At 40.9% G+C, this 15,384-nt stretch overlaps 1 long non-coding RNA gene across 1 annotated transcript; it reads right to left on the bottom strand.

The window, feature by feature from the left end:
- Positions 1–296: 296 nt before the first annotated feature.
- Positions 297–13,550, bottom strand: LOC132342166 (uncharacterized). Its single transcript, XR_009490414.1, has 3 exons — positions 12,999–13,550; positions 2,850–3,006; positions 297–722 (listed from the first exon to the last, which is right to left on the bottom strand). It is a non-coding gene; the product is annotated as an uncharacterized lncRNA (long non-coding RNA).
- Positions 13,551–15,384: the final 1,834 nt, after the last annotated feature.

Here is a 15,384-nt window from a genome sequence, read left to right as displayed (position 1 = left end):
TCCGAATCTGTTACACTGGCTGGGCATCCATCCAGGTTTCCTAATGATGACATGACATGTGTCCTTTTTTAATAATTTGTAGTTGATATAAAACTACATAATAGAGGGATTTTTAAAAGCAAATTTACATGGTAAAATAATTCTGAGGTATTTTTTTTTAATAGTGTTTCTTTGGCAACATGTTCATGCTATTTTTACTCTGATGATTTAATATGATAGACTCAAATTTGCACAATCTCAAGCCCTGAACCAGAACCTGGGTTTATCCAGGTTCCTCCAAAACTATACTAGACACATTTCTCATTAGGCATCTGTTTATTCCAAAACATACACATACCCAGGGGATAGAATTAGATAACACTTTTTTGGCTTCCTAAATGGGTTAGACTCAGTAAATATGGTACTCGCTTTTCAACTGATTCTGCCATCTGTCAGCAAACTTATTGCTTTTAGCAGGGGTTTTTCTTGTGATAATTTACAAGTTGTTTTTCTTTCTTTGTTCTTTTCAGGAAGATACGTGTCTTTAAAATTTAAAAGGGAAATAACCATAAAATAAATTCATCCACAGAATAGAAACAGCAGAGACCAAATGACTGTTGGAGAGTTAAAAGGCACATGAAATTTAACCACAGAAATTGTTTTTTTTCTTCCGGGGAGGGAAGGAGAGTGAGTCTCAACATTCAGCAGGTGACTCAGCCATCCCAATTCCAGCTGGGAAGCATCTGTAACAAGAGAAACAGTCCACAGTGAAAGGAATTCATTTCTCAGGAAAAGATGTAGAAAAAGGAACCCCAGGGTCAGGGAAGTTTCCAATAAAGCCATCTAGTCCGGGTTCTGCCCTCTGCCATGATCATAGCTGCTAACTTTTAAATAGAGCTTGCTCTATAGCTTATACTCCTAGGGTTTATTGAAGTTCGTGTCTGCCCCTGCCTCCCTGAATACCCGCTAGGGAAGTTACCTAACCTGTCTAAGCCTTGTTTTCCTAAGAAGCAAGTAAAACAGCATAATGTGTTTAGTATGGTATCTGACATCTATTATGTGTTCAATATTACAGTGAAAAGTGTTAGTTACTCAGTTGTGTTAGACTCTTTGCGACCCAATGGACTGTGGCCTGCCAAGCTCCTCTGTCTGTGGATTTATCCAAACAAGAATATTGGAATCGGTTGCCTTTTCCTTCTCCAGGGAATCTTCCCAACCCAGGGGTCAAATCCAGGTCTCCCGCATTACAGGAGGATTCTTTACCAGATGAGCCACAAGGGAAGCCCAAGAATACTGGTGTGGGTAGCCTATCCCTTCTCCAGTGGATCGTCTTGACCCAGGAATCCAACCGGAGTCTCCTGCATTGCAGGCGAATTCTTTACCTCCATGGAAGTCCATGGTAGCTAGGGCTTATAGATATTTTCTTAAAAGAGTGACTGCTTTGAAAGGATTATATCTTCTTCATTTTTACATGCCTAGTTCCTTTCCCAGTGCCCCAAATGTAATAGGCAGTTAATAAGTGTTTGTCAAATGGATGGATAGAAGGACAAATATATAATGAAAAAGTCACTTTATTTTTATTTGATTCTCAAAGCAACCCTGAGTGCATGCCAAGTTGCTACAGCTGTGTCCAACTATTTGCAACCCTATGGCCTGTAGCCCACCAGGCTCCTGTCTGTGGGATTCTCCAGGAAGGAATACTGGAGTGGGTTACTTTGCCTTTCCTTTAGATCTTCCAGACCCAGGGACCGGACCCTTATCTCTTAAGTCTCCTGCATTTGCAGGTGTGTCCTCTACCACTAGCACCACCAGGGAAGCCCCAGAGTAACTGTCCCAATTATTATTTCTCAAATGTTATAGGTGAGAAAACCAAGGCCCTGAAAAGTTCTGTGACTTGGCCAAGCTCACATGGTTGGGGTGGGAGAGAGGAGCAAGGTTCAAGAAGGAGGGGACATACATATACCTATGAGTGATTCAAGTTGATATATGGCAGAAACCAACACAATAAATAACTTTTTAAAAAATGAACATAAAAATAGAAAAAAAAAGATAATAAGGTACTGGCACACACACACAAAAAAAGGAAATTAATTGAGACTCAAACCCAATTCCAGGCATTATTCTTGTTACTAGGAGAGTTCCTGAAATGGTAGCAAGGGTTAACATTTAATCCATTTGTCTGCTTTGTATACACGATTTTAAACATTTGCTTAACATCTCTTACTAACTTTATAACTCACAAAATAATTTGGCTTTCATCTATATGGCTTGAGAAATGTGGGGTGTTGTTTCAGATAGCAGGGGGGAAATGAGCATTTTCAAGCCAGGCTTTTTCCTTTTAATGACTACAAACTTAAAATGTAGTCAGAGAAACTAAAATCCCCTCCTAGTTTTATCTTTTAAGAAATCCATAAGTATAATCTACTGTTTACCAACTGTAAGAATTATACACATTTTATTTCTATTTCTTAAAACAAACTGCACGATTCTATATTATTACTCACAGTTCATGGGCAAGTAAACCGAAATTCAAAGTGTCCAAGTCAAAGTCTGCCTAAAAAGTGCTAAAGCTGAACTGATCTGAATTTTAAGGAGGCTCTTCTCGATGCCAATGCTTTCAAACTGTAATGTGTACATATCTGTTAAAAATGCAAATTCTGGTTGTGTGGGTCTGGGTTGGAACCAAAGGGACTTCATTCCTAACAAGCATCTAAGTGATGTCAAAGCTGCTACTAAACTGGCCTACACTTTGTAACCCTAACCACATTACCACCTCAGATTCAGAGCCCCAGGCAGTCATCTGTATTATGGCCAGAGTTCTGCTTATAGAATAACATTTAGCTTTACTCTAGCTTGTGTGGATAACTTACCAAAATAGTCCTTTATATATTACCTAATTCAGAACATTTCTCCTTTATTTGTAGTCCTACCACAGCACAGCAGAAAATTTGGAGTAGTTGCAGTTGAAGACATCTTCATCAGCTTCTTTAAATCAGAAGACTGTATAAGGACTCAGCAGTTATGTTCCTAAGTATGAAAAAGGAGGGAAAAAAATAAGAAAACCAATAGTTAACTTAAGCAGAGAAAGAAGGAAAAAATGTTAAGTAGTGAAGCAGAAAGCTTATGGTGCAAGGAGAAAAATATATATATAGAGAGAGGCATTTCTTAGCCACTCCAGGGAAATTTCTGAGGAAATTTTATGCAGGAGCAAAAGAAGCATGACAAGGGAAAAAGAGGAAAGAAAAAGCTATAAAGGATATTTGACATCATGGTCTTAACTAAACTGTTATGTGCAAGTGGAAATCAATAGAGACTAAATATTTAAGCATAATGACTGCCTAAAAGTGATGAGAGGGATTGGACACAGTAGCTATCCATTTTATTGAAGCTGTTGATGGAAATGAGACAGGAGATCCTGGAGAAATAACAAGTGGGGCAGAGTTATTATGGAGTGAAATCAGAGAGGATTAAGAAAGAAGATCCATGAGTCAAATTTCAGCAGAGACCATGAACAAAAGGTCAAATTGAACAAACAGCCAAGAAACCAATAATAAATCTAAATGGTTATGGGCAAAGTGTGGAGGCGGGTGGAGGAGGAAGGGAGAGAAAAAAAAAGAGGCCAAAAGGCAGAAGCAAAAAAAAAAAAATGATGGAGGAGGAGGAATAGTGGTTAATCAAATACAGATTTCAAAGAGTCTTATGTCTTTTCTTTCCGTCAATAAGGAAATGGGGCTCAGTGGCCAACAAAATCTTGAATACTTAACTGTTGACTTAGAACAGAGCACGAACATAAAGCGTCAGTCTCTCAGTCGTGTCCGACTCTTCGTGACCCCATGGACTGTAGCCCACCAGGTTTTCCTGTCCATGGAATTCTCCAGGCAAGAATGCTGGGGTGGGTTGCTATTTCCTTCTCCAGGGAACCTTCCCAGTCCAGGGATCGAACCCAGGTCTCCTGCACTGCAGGCAGATTCTTTACCACCTGAGCCACCAGGGAAGCCCAACATAGTCATGGGTGAGATTAAAATTATGCAGAAAGTAAAATAACCATGTCTGGACAAGACGAGCAAGATCTGGAGAAAGGCTCTCTGCCCACGTGTTGACCCTCCGTCCCCCTCCCCTCTCCCTCTCTCCCCCTCCGCCCTTCCTGGCTGCCCCTTCCAGGCTCTTCCAGGCTTTCCCTAGGGCTTTGTTTCTATGGGATTCTATGGAGAGAAGCAATGTTTTGGTTAAGTGCTTGCAGGTCACTTGTTCACTGATACAGAAGCCATGGAAAGACAGGCCAGAGGAGAGAGGAAGGCACAGACTGACACTAACAGTGACAAATGAAAATTCTAGCAAGCAAATTTTATTTCACTATTTATAAAAATTGTACATAAAATTTGCATTATGTGTTATATGCTTGATCTGAAATGTTTATATATTTTTTGGATGCAGTTTAATGTGCAAGAATAATAAGCTAATATTTTATTAAGCACTTACTGTATCCTTAATGTTAATTAAATATTCCACACATTATCTCATTTAATTGTCACATGAACCCTAGGAGGGTTCACTATTATCTCCCTATTATAGATGAGGAACAAGAAGTTTAAAGACGAGACATTAAAGGAGATTGAGTCCAGAATGCAAGCATTCTGTCTTTTAAAGGAGACAGTTTAGTACCCTCATTCTTATAAAAAAGCTATTGGACACCAAGAGCCTGGGTACTCAGAGAGAATGATGGCCAGTGGCCACCTTAGGTAGGACTTTCCTTTGGCGCTCCATCCAGTCCCCCTTCTTCCCTCAGCACAGTTCTCACCAGTGCCCAGACTTCTCCCACTCCATGTAAACAGGGACAGATCTGATATGATCACAGATGATCAGAGAAAATAGTTGATTGCCAGAGACAACCTAAGTGCAAATTTAAATATCCTGATTCCCAGATAAGTTTCCTTTCTATCAGATGACATACAGCTAAATTCTGAAAGCCAGGTTCACCCCAGCCCAACCCAACTATACAAATCTAGGGACATTTTCTAAGTGCCTAATATCTACTGATCCATCTGCTCATCCAAATTAAGTCCTCAAGGATTGCTGCCTCTCATACCAAGGAGAAATGCTGATAATTTTTGCAATATTGGGTGATGAGCTTGATTAAGAGGTGGCCCAAGGGAACTGTAAGTTCTAGAAACTTTAAAATAGGCAATTACTTTGTGAGGAAATCAAGAATGGCTCCAAGCAGCATTTGAGAATAGGTAGAGAATAGAGCATTTGAGGTGACATCCTAGGTAGAGAAGAAGTATAAGCAAGATATGGAAAGTTCCAGATGTGTCTGGGAAGGGAGAAAGTTTGAATTGCACTGCAGGATAGGGTGTATGTAGACAGATAATAGCAATGCTAGAAAAAATAAATTGAGATGTACTTTTGGCCTCTCTGCCAGGCTGAGAGATTTATGTTTTATTCTATATGCTTGTATTTCCTGAAGTGTGAGGCCAAGATAACCAGTGGTTAAAAATATTATTTTAAGGAGAAGAGTACATGAATTTGATGTTGTGTAACATTTAATCATATGGAGACAACATTATCCCCATTCTTGGAATAATGTTAAGGAGAAAGTTTCCAAAAGGCACTTAGGGTTGAAACACTTCTTTCAGAAATGTTAACCCCCTCTGTAAGAAAAAAAGTGAGGATTTCAGGATCAAAGTCTTCAGCAAAAACTTGTCGAGAATTTAAGAATTTGTTTTATTCAAATATTATTTATATAATATTTATCTTCTGGTTATGACAGATGATACTGGCTTTTCTGTTATAGTATTAGCATTGGTTCTTTTTGTTCGATAGATCTAGATTTTTTTTAAGTGAGGACATAAATAAAATTATTGATTAAATCATAGTAGAGACAGAATACAGAAAAGGAAAAAAAAAGTGGTATGTGAACAGCCAAACCTTGCAAAGAAAAGATGTTAGTCTTACTGTGCCACCTCAAGAAAGCCCACTTAGGAAGGAAATGCAGAGGGGAAGTGGATGATTATATTAAATGCTCTACAAAGTCAAAGAGGATTTGGTTATTCAAAGGGCCCTTCTGAGAGCCTTCGGCAGTCAATTTCGGTGGATATCAGAATAAACAAGGATGCAGTTGGTACTGAGGAGATGAACATGACCTAAATAGCCATGGGTCACATTTGGAAGGATAATGTGGTGCTATGGAATGTGAAGTATTATTTATTATGTTTCCGGCTTGGCTAAATACTCAGTATGTAAATCTGGGATGGCTTTGGCTTCTCAGAGACTCAATTTTATCTCGGTGGTATTTTTTTAAAGGGTAACCATCGTCTACTTCTGTTGGGCTTGTTCTTGTTCAGTCGCTAAGTCATGTTTATCTCTGAAACCCCATGGACTGCAACATGCCAGGCTCACGTGTCCTTCACTACCTCCTGGAATATGTTCAGATTCATGTCCATTGACTCAGTGATGCTATCTAACCAACTTATCCTCTGCCAAAGTATTGGAGCTTCAGCTTTAGCATCAGTCCTCCCAATGAATAATCAGGATTGATTCCCTGATGGACTGACTAGTTTGATCACCCTGCTGTCCAAGGGACTCTAAACAGCCTTCTCCAGCACCACAATTCAAAAGCATCAATTCTTTGGCACTTAGCCTTTATTATGGTCCAACTCTCACATCCATATATGACTACTGGAAAAACCATAGCTTTGACTATACAGACCTTTGTTAGCAAAGTGATGTCCCTGCTTTTTAATACACTGTCTAGGTTTATCATAGCTTTTCTTCCAAGGAGAAAGTGCCTTCTCAATTCATGGCTACAGTCACCATCTACAGTGATTTTGGAGCACAAGAAAAAAAAAAAATCTGTCACTGTTTCCACTTTTTCCCCATCTATTTGCCATGAAGTGATGGGATTGAATGCCATGATCTTAGTTTTCTAAATACTGAGTTTTAAGCCAGCTTTTTCACTCTCCTCTTTACCCTCATCAAGAGGCTCTTTAGTTCCTCCTCAATTTCTGCCTTTAGAGTGGTATCATCTGCATATCTGAGGTTGTTGATGTTTCTGCCAGCAATCTTGATTCCAGCTTGTGATTCACCCAGCCTGGCATTTCACATGATATACTCTGCACAGAAGTTAAATAAGCAGAGTGACAATATACAGCCTTGACGTAATCCTTTCCAATTTGGAACCGTCAGCTGTTTCATGTCCGATTCTAGCTGCTGCTTCTTGACCTACATATAGGTTTCTCAGGAGGCAGGTAATGTGGTCTGGTATTCTCATCTCTTTAAGAATTTTCCACAGTTTGTTGTGATTCACACAAAGGCTTTAGCATAGTCAATGAAGCAGAAGTAGATATTTTTCTGGAATTTTCTTGTTTTCTCTATGATCCAATGGATGTTGGCAATTTGATCTCTGGTTCCTTTGCCTTTTCTAAATCCAGCTTGAACATCGGGAAGTTCTCAGTTCACATGCTGCTGCTGCTACTGCTAAGTCGCTTCAGTCGTGTCCGACTCTGTGTGACCCCATAGATGGCAGCCCACAAGGCTCCCCCGTCCCTGGGATTCTCCAGGCAAGAACACTGGAGTGGGTTACCATTTCCTTCTCCAATGCATGAAAGGGAAAAGTGAAAGTGAAGTCACTCAGTCGTGTCCGATTCTTCGCGACCCCATGGACTGCAGCCTACCAGGCTCCTCCGTCCATGGGATTTTCCAGGCAAGAGTACTGGAGTGGAGTGCCATTGCCTTCTCCGAGTTCACATGCTATTGAAGTCTAATTTGAAGGATTTGAAACATTACTTTGCAAGCATGTGAAATGAGCACAATTGTATAGTACTTTGAGCATTCTTTGACATTGCCCTTTTTTGGAATTGGAATGAAAACTGAACTTTTCAAGTCCTATGGCCACTGGTGAGTTTTCCAAATATGCTGACACATTGAGTGCAGCACTTTAACAGCATTATCTTTTAGGATTTTAAATAGTTCAGCTGGAATTCAGTCACCTCCACTAACTTTGTTCACAGTAATGCTTCCTAAGGCTCACTTGACTTCACATTCCATATTGGATGGTTCGATTGTTTGACTCTAAATAAGTAACCACACCATGATGCTTATCCCAGTCATTAATACCTCTTTTGTATAGTTCTGTGTATTCTTGCCACCTCTTCTTAATCTTTTCTGCTTCTGTTAGGTACCTACAGTTTCTGTTCTTTATCATGACCATCCTTGCAAGAAATTTTCCTTTGATATCTCTAATTTTCCTGAAGAGATCTCCAGTCTTTCCCATTCTATTGTTTTCCTGTTTCTTCGCATTGTTCATTTTAAAGGGTCTTCTTATCTCTCCCTGATACTCTCCGGAACTCTGCATTTTTGAGGTATGTATTTCCCTTTCTCCCTTGCCTTTCACTTCTCTTGTTTTCTCAGCTATTTGTAAAATCTCCTCAGACAAGCACTTGGCCTTCTTGCATTTCTTTTTCTTTGGGATGGTTTTGGTCACTGTCACCTGTATAATGTTATGAGCCTCCGTACATAGTTCTTCAGGCACTCTGTCTACCAAATCTAATCCCTTGACTCTATTTGTCACCTCCACTGTATAATCATAAGGAATTTGATTTAGGTCATATCTGAATGGCTTAGTGGTTTTCCCTACTTTCTTCAATTTAAGCTTGAAGTTTGCAATAAGGAGCTCATGATCTAAGCCACAGTCAGCTCCAGGTCCGACTACCTTCCTTTGCATTTCAGTCCCCTATGATGAAAATGACATGTTTTTTTGCTGTTAGTTTTAGAAGGTCTTGCAGATCTTCACAGAAGCAGTCAACTTCAGCCTCTTCAGCATTAGTGGTTCAGACATAGACTTGGATTACTGTGATGTTGAATCGTTTGCCTTGAAAATGAAACAAAATCATTCTGTCATTTTTGAGATTGCACCCAATTAGTGCATTTGAGACTCTTTTGTTGATTATGAGAGCTACTCCATTTCTTCTAAGGGATTCTTGTCCACAGTAGCAGATATAACGGTCATCTGAGTTAAATTCACCCATTCCTGCCCATTTTAGTTCACTGATTTTTAAGGTGTTGATGCCTGCTCTTGCCATCTCCTGCTTGACCACATCCAATGTACCTGGACTCATGGACCTAACATTCCAGGTTCCTATGCAATATTACTCTTTACAACATCAGACTTTACATTTACCACCAGCCACATCCACAGCTTGGTGGCCCAGTTGCTTCATTCTTTCTGGATCTATTTTAATTGCCCTCTGCTCTTCCCCAGTAGCATATTGGACACCTCCTAACCTGGGGAGCTCATCTTCCAGTGTCATATCTTTTTGCCTTTTTACTGTTCATGGCATTCTCACAGCAAGTATACTGGGGTGGTTTGCCATTCCCTCCTCCAGTGGACTACACTTTGCCAGAACTCTTCACTATGACTTGCCCATTTGGGTAACCCTGCACAGCATGGCTCACAGCTTCACTGAGTTATACAAGCCCCTTCACCACAACAAGGCTGTGATCCATCAAGGGGTCTTGGCTAGAGATCTCAAATATGTACACCATTTGGATTAATCCAACCACATTTTCCATCCAGTTCTTTGTCTAAATATGCCACTCATTCTTCTCAATGTGAAAATCAGAAAATGAGGATTAAGGAGGTTTATTCTGATGCCAAGTGTTTTGCCCCCTTAAAACTTAAGAAAGTAAAATAGTACGTAATATGGTTTGTCCAAGACGAAGGAATAAGTTCCAGAAATATAGGCATGGATTATAACTTCAAAAATATTCTCTCCATATATGATGGGTGTTACAAAGAGAAGTGATTAATTTTTGGTTAGATACCCTATACTTATCAAGTACTAGAATATTTTTTATCAAAATATACATTTTTTTTCTTATCTCCCTCCTAGGCACAGCTCAAGAAACATATCCTTCATGAAGCTTCTCCTGACCATTTTCCTTCTCTAAATTCCTGCAGCATTCAGAATCTTTGCCCCACCACTGCCCATATAGATAGGTACATATTACATTTTTGTATATGCTATGTCCCTGGGAAACATGCAAAATTTTACATGTCCTCTAGAGCAAGGACTAGTGGTTGCCAAGAGAGAGGCGGCTGGGGGAGGTATGGAGAGGTAGGTTGGGGTTGGCAGGTGTACACTTTTACATGCAGAATAAACACCAAGGTCCTACTGTGTAGCACCAAGAACTGTATTCAGTGTCCTATGATAAACCATAATGGAAAATAATATTTAAAATGAATGTATATATGTATAACCGAATCACTTTGCTGTATAGCAGTAATTAACACAAAATTGTAAATCAATAGTAAATAATAACAAAATTTGAAAGTGAAAGTTGCTCAGTTGTGTTCAACTCTTTGCAACCCCTTGGACTATACATGGAGTTCTCCAGGCCAGAAAACTGGAGTGGGTAGCCTTTCCCTTCTCCGGGGGATCTCCCCAACCCAGGGATTGAACCCAGGTCTCCCACAGCCACAAGGGAAGCCCATAACAAAACTGACATGCCCTCTGTGACAAAGGGTGCCTAGTAAATTATTTCATGGAATATTCAAGATCCACTGCTGAAGTTACAAATCAACAGAAAAGTTAAAAGTCCACACTCCAAGCAAAACTTAGAGATTCTTTCTCCAGCTCCAGTTTACACTCAGCTTGATAGTCATATTCTCAGCTTTGCTAATGTTTCCATATCTAAAGCCAGACTGCATCGAAGTCTTTAAAGCTGAAGCAAGCTTATTCAGTCAGCTATAAATATAAATGTTTACTGGAACACAAACTAGGAGGAAGCCAATGAGAAAAATAAAGGGAGTACAGCTTTTGCAGTCCTTTTCCTTCTTCCAGGCTCATTTCTCAGAACCAAATATTTAAATGATATTTTAACTGTCGTTGAAGTTAGCCAGGTTTAACAAATCTAAAGATAGAAGAATACTAAACTAGGCCTAACTTAAAAAAAAAAAAAGAGAGAGAGTGAGATCAGCAAGGAATTCAAATTAAAACCAAAAGTCACGAATCAGCACAAATGCTCTATGAACTACAGTTCTTTTCTTTAATGTTTATTGTGCCAATTATGACATTGCAAATATTGATCTGTTTATTTGTCTGTCACCTCTGTGAGCACCTCACAAACAAGGACTATGTATTTGCAGATCAAGGGATCAGTCTTGAATGATTCTATTCAACACTAACATCTGTGCCGCACCATACATTTCCTGGAAAGTGATAATGGTTAACATTCATTTAGTGGTTCATTCTCTTCTATTTGGGGCTTCCCTGGTGGCTCAGAGGGTAAAGCATCTGCCTGCAATGTGGGAGACCGGGGTTCAATTCCTGGGTTGGGAAGTCCCCTAGAGAAGGCAATGGCAACCCACTCCAGTACCCTTGCCGGGAAAATCCCATGGATGAAGAAGCCTGGTAGGCTACAGTCCACAGGATCACAAAGAGTCAGACACAACTGAGTGACTTCACTTTCACTTTCTCTTCTATTCATGTGCTAAATCACTAACCTTTCAAAAATCTGATAAAAGAAGTGCTTTATAATTCCCGTTTTACAGATGAGGCAACTAAGGCACAGAGAGGTAAAGAGAACTGTCAAAGCCAAGCCAGAATTGACAACAGGCGCTCTAGCGCAGCCAGCACACTGCTAACAACTGTACTGCAATGCTGCTGTCAGAACAGGATGGGTGACCTGAACATGTGGGTGGAAATAAGTCTGAAGTAAAAGCGCTTGACTTTTGGTAAGTGCCTCAGGTGATTCTGTGTACATAGAGTGAGAACCTAACAACATAATTCTAAGTAGTTGTCATAGAAAGGGCTTCCCAGGTCCCGCTTCCCTGGTGGCTCAGATGATAAAGAATCTGCCGGCAATGAGGGAGACCTGGGTTCGATCCCTGGCTTGGGAAGATCCCCTGGAGACGGTCACGGCAACCCTCTCTAGTATTCTTGCTTGAAGAACACCGTGGACAGAGGAGCCTACGGTCCATGGGCTCGCAGGGTGTTGGACACGACTGCGCAACTAAGCACAACGCAGCACACGCGTGGCACTAGTACTAATGAGCTCATCTGCCACGGCAGGAGACATAAGAGACGCGAGTTCGATCCCTGGGTTGGAAAGATCCCCTGCAGGAGGGCATGGCAACTCACTCCAGCATTTTTACCTGGAGAATCCTATGATCAGAGGAGCCTGGTGGGCTATGATCCATAGGGTCGTGGAGTCAGACATGACTGAAGTGACTCAGTATCCATGCATGCAGTCGTAGTCTTAAACTCATATTTATTATTGCAGTTCAGCAGACGTTTCCATACACTTTATCTGATTTCGTCCTGATAACAACACTGCAGGTAAGAGCTACTGTTTCTCATGTATCTGAATAAGAAAAGCAGACCTCAGGAAGCCTACCTATGACCACACTGCTGTAAACCACAGATTTTCCACTTCCAGACCCTGAGCTCTTTCATGATGCGGACCCCCTGACCAGCCTTCCTAATTCTGCTTCTGCCCTTCTACAACTCATAGTCCTTTGTTGTATACAAAGGACTTTTTTTAAGGCCTAAATCTCGTAATGTAATTTCTAGTGGATTCTCAGTCCATTTGGGTAACATCCAGTTTCCTTTCCATGAACCGAGAGGCCTCTCATGATCTGACCCCTACCTGCCTCCCTCACCTCCTGATCTCCTACCAGCCTCCTCCCCCTGTACGCAGGCTGTCCTCTTTCCTTTCTAAGATCTCTCACATTGAGCTTTTTCTCCAACTGAGCCTTGGTCTCGTTATTATTTCTTATTTATTTCATACCAGTATCTGAAATTAACCAATGGATTGGTTGATTGATCATGAAGATGATGCAGGAGCCCTTTTCCGCTTTGTTTAATAGTTAACATTTACAAAGTGCCGGGTAGAGGCCCAAACACTTTATACGTGTTGATCTATGTAATTTTTATGACCAAGAGCCTAGGACCATGCCTAATGTTGCCAGCGAGTGAATGACAGCAGAATTTTACCCAGAGCTTGTGCTTTTCATCACTTACCTGGACTATTGCTTGAAAGGAATATGTGATCCCACCGCTTCACCTTTTGAAATAAGCTCACCTCTCTTGTCATCACTCAGACACCGCAGCTGCGTGACCAAGCCATTGGTGCCTGTTAAGCTCATGCTGAAATGAGACACCGCTGATGGAGGCATACATGTGACCCCTTTTCTAGTCCCATCTCCAAAAAAATACACTTAAATTCAGGCAATGAAACTAACTAGAAACTACAGAATGAGAATACAGCATGACCAAGAATGCCCTTAAGATCAACGTAATATAAGACAATGTAGAATTTAGAATGGCTCTTTATTTGGTGGTGATGGTTGGGGGGAGCGGGGAGGTGAAGGGGTGAGGAGAGGGTTCCTCAGAGTAGACTCCACATGATCTCATTGGAGATACTTCCCAATGAGTGTAAGCATCCCAAACCAACTGGAGTAGAAGCTTATTAATCAAGATGATGTGGCAAGCGGCCTTTTTTTTTTTTTTCCTTCCATTCCCGACATCTCACTGGTTTGGAGGTCAGATATCTCTTCATCTAGTATAAAAAGCTGCCATTTGGGGGAGATTGGGTATTACATTATTATTTTGCTTTGTTTTGCTTTAAGACATCTGTCATTTCTGAGAACAAAGATTTCTATTCTGTGGTTCTTAATAAGCTTTGTAAGGTGGTTTTCCTGGCATATGAAGAAGTCATTTGAATAATAAAAGCTCATATTTATAATTACAGTGAGTTAAATAGATTTGCTTAGCTTAGAGTTTGGGGTTATTCATAAACAGATGTGAGAGTCCAGAAAGCCTCTGTAACTCCCCAACAATCTCACTGCTTTGGGTTGCTGAAGAGCTGAGCTGAGAAGGCTGAATGGAAGTTAAAGTAGCTTTCCCAACTCCCTGAATAATCACCACGGAACCTTGACCTGAGTCCACACATCACAACCCAATGGTAGGCATTTGCCAGCATGAGGACAGTGAATGTGCCTGACTCTAAGCTGATAACGTTCACCCCCTTAGCATTCAAGGAGGACCCTTTTATAAAATGCTTTGCTCTGTTCTCAGAGTATAATGACCCATAACTCCAGTCCTTTTGGAAGCTGCTGGTTTCCAAACGGTGATGAAAAAAGGTCTCCAGGTGAAGTAGCACCTCAGCGTCTCGACCTTCCCTACAGACACCCCTCGAAACTCACCAACTCTGTGAGTCAGTCCTTCAGGTCCTTGGAAAGTGAAGGAGTTAAGTCAGTAAGTAAGCGTTAGTCGCTCAGTCGTGCCTGACTCTTTGTGACCCCATGGACTGCAGCCCGCCATGCTCCTCTGTCCATGAGACTTTCCAGGCAAGGATACTGGAGTGAGTCCCCATTTCCTTCTCCAGGGGATCCCAACCCAGGGGTCAAACCTAGGTCTCCTGCACCGCAGACAGATTCTTTACTGACTGAGCTAATTCTGAAAACCATAACATGCTTTCTTATTCAAAAATATGTGTTTGCAGCGATGGAAGTTTTGGTCACTAATTTTCAATCATTTGTGCAGTGGATTTTCCTTTACAAACATATTTTTATACTGAACCTCAATACATAAAACAGGAAAAATCCCAGCCACTCTAGTTGAGGTATTGTTTCATTTATGTAGAGGTCCCCTAACTGTTCTCCCCCAATCCCTGGATACCTCTTGCAAAACCTAGAATCCTCCTATCTGTCGTTTAAATACATTGCTCAGAGTCACCCTATCAGATCACTGGATTTGGCCAAAGCTCTGGTCATGAGTTTCAGTCGGGACTTTGCTCCATGTACCTAACACACTAGACATCTCTGGGACATTGAGCGGGCCCAGACTTGTGATCTAAAGCTCTGAAAATTTATTAAACCAAATCTAATTTAATCTGTGCTGTGGATTTAATAATGCTTCCCCCAAATTTATGGCCACCTTAAAATGGGACTTCATTTAGAATAAGGGTCTTTGCAGGTACAATAAAGATAAGGTTCAGGAGATTAAATCATAGTGGACTAGGGTAGGCCCTAAACCCAGTGAGAGTGTGTCCAGCGCTGAAAAGGAGACAAATGGAAGGAAGCATTGGGAAGACAAGTGCAGAGATTGAAGCCATGTGACTACAAGCCAGTAGGTGCCAAGGATTGCCAGGGGCCACGAGAAGCTGGGAGAGGGGATGAGACTGTTCTTCCCTCATGGTTTCAACCAGAAGGAACCAACCTGCCAACATTTTGATTTTGGACTTCCGGCTCCAGAACTGTGAGACAACACATTTCTTTGTTTTCAGCTTGTGGTAATTTGTTACAGCAGCCCTCGGAAAGTAAAATATTCTGTCTTTCACTTAGTAGGCAAATATTTGTGGAAAGAATATTTGTTGAGTGAATATAATAAATCAGTTCAGTTTGAT

The sequence above is a fragment of the Bos taurus genome, chromosome 14, assembly GCF_002263795.3.
Source record: "Bos taurus isolate L1 Dominette 01449 registration number 42190680 breed Hereford chromosome 14, ARS-UCD2.0, whole genome shotgun sequence".
NCBI classification, from domain to species: Eukaryota; Metazoa; Chordata; class Mammalia; order Artiodactyla; family Bovidae; genus Bos; species Bos taurus.
This window is presented reverse-complemented; position numbering and strand designations above follow the sequence as displayed.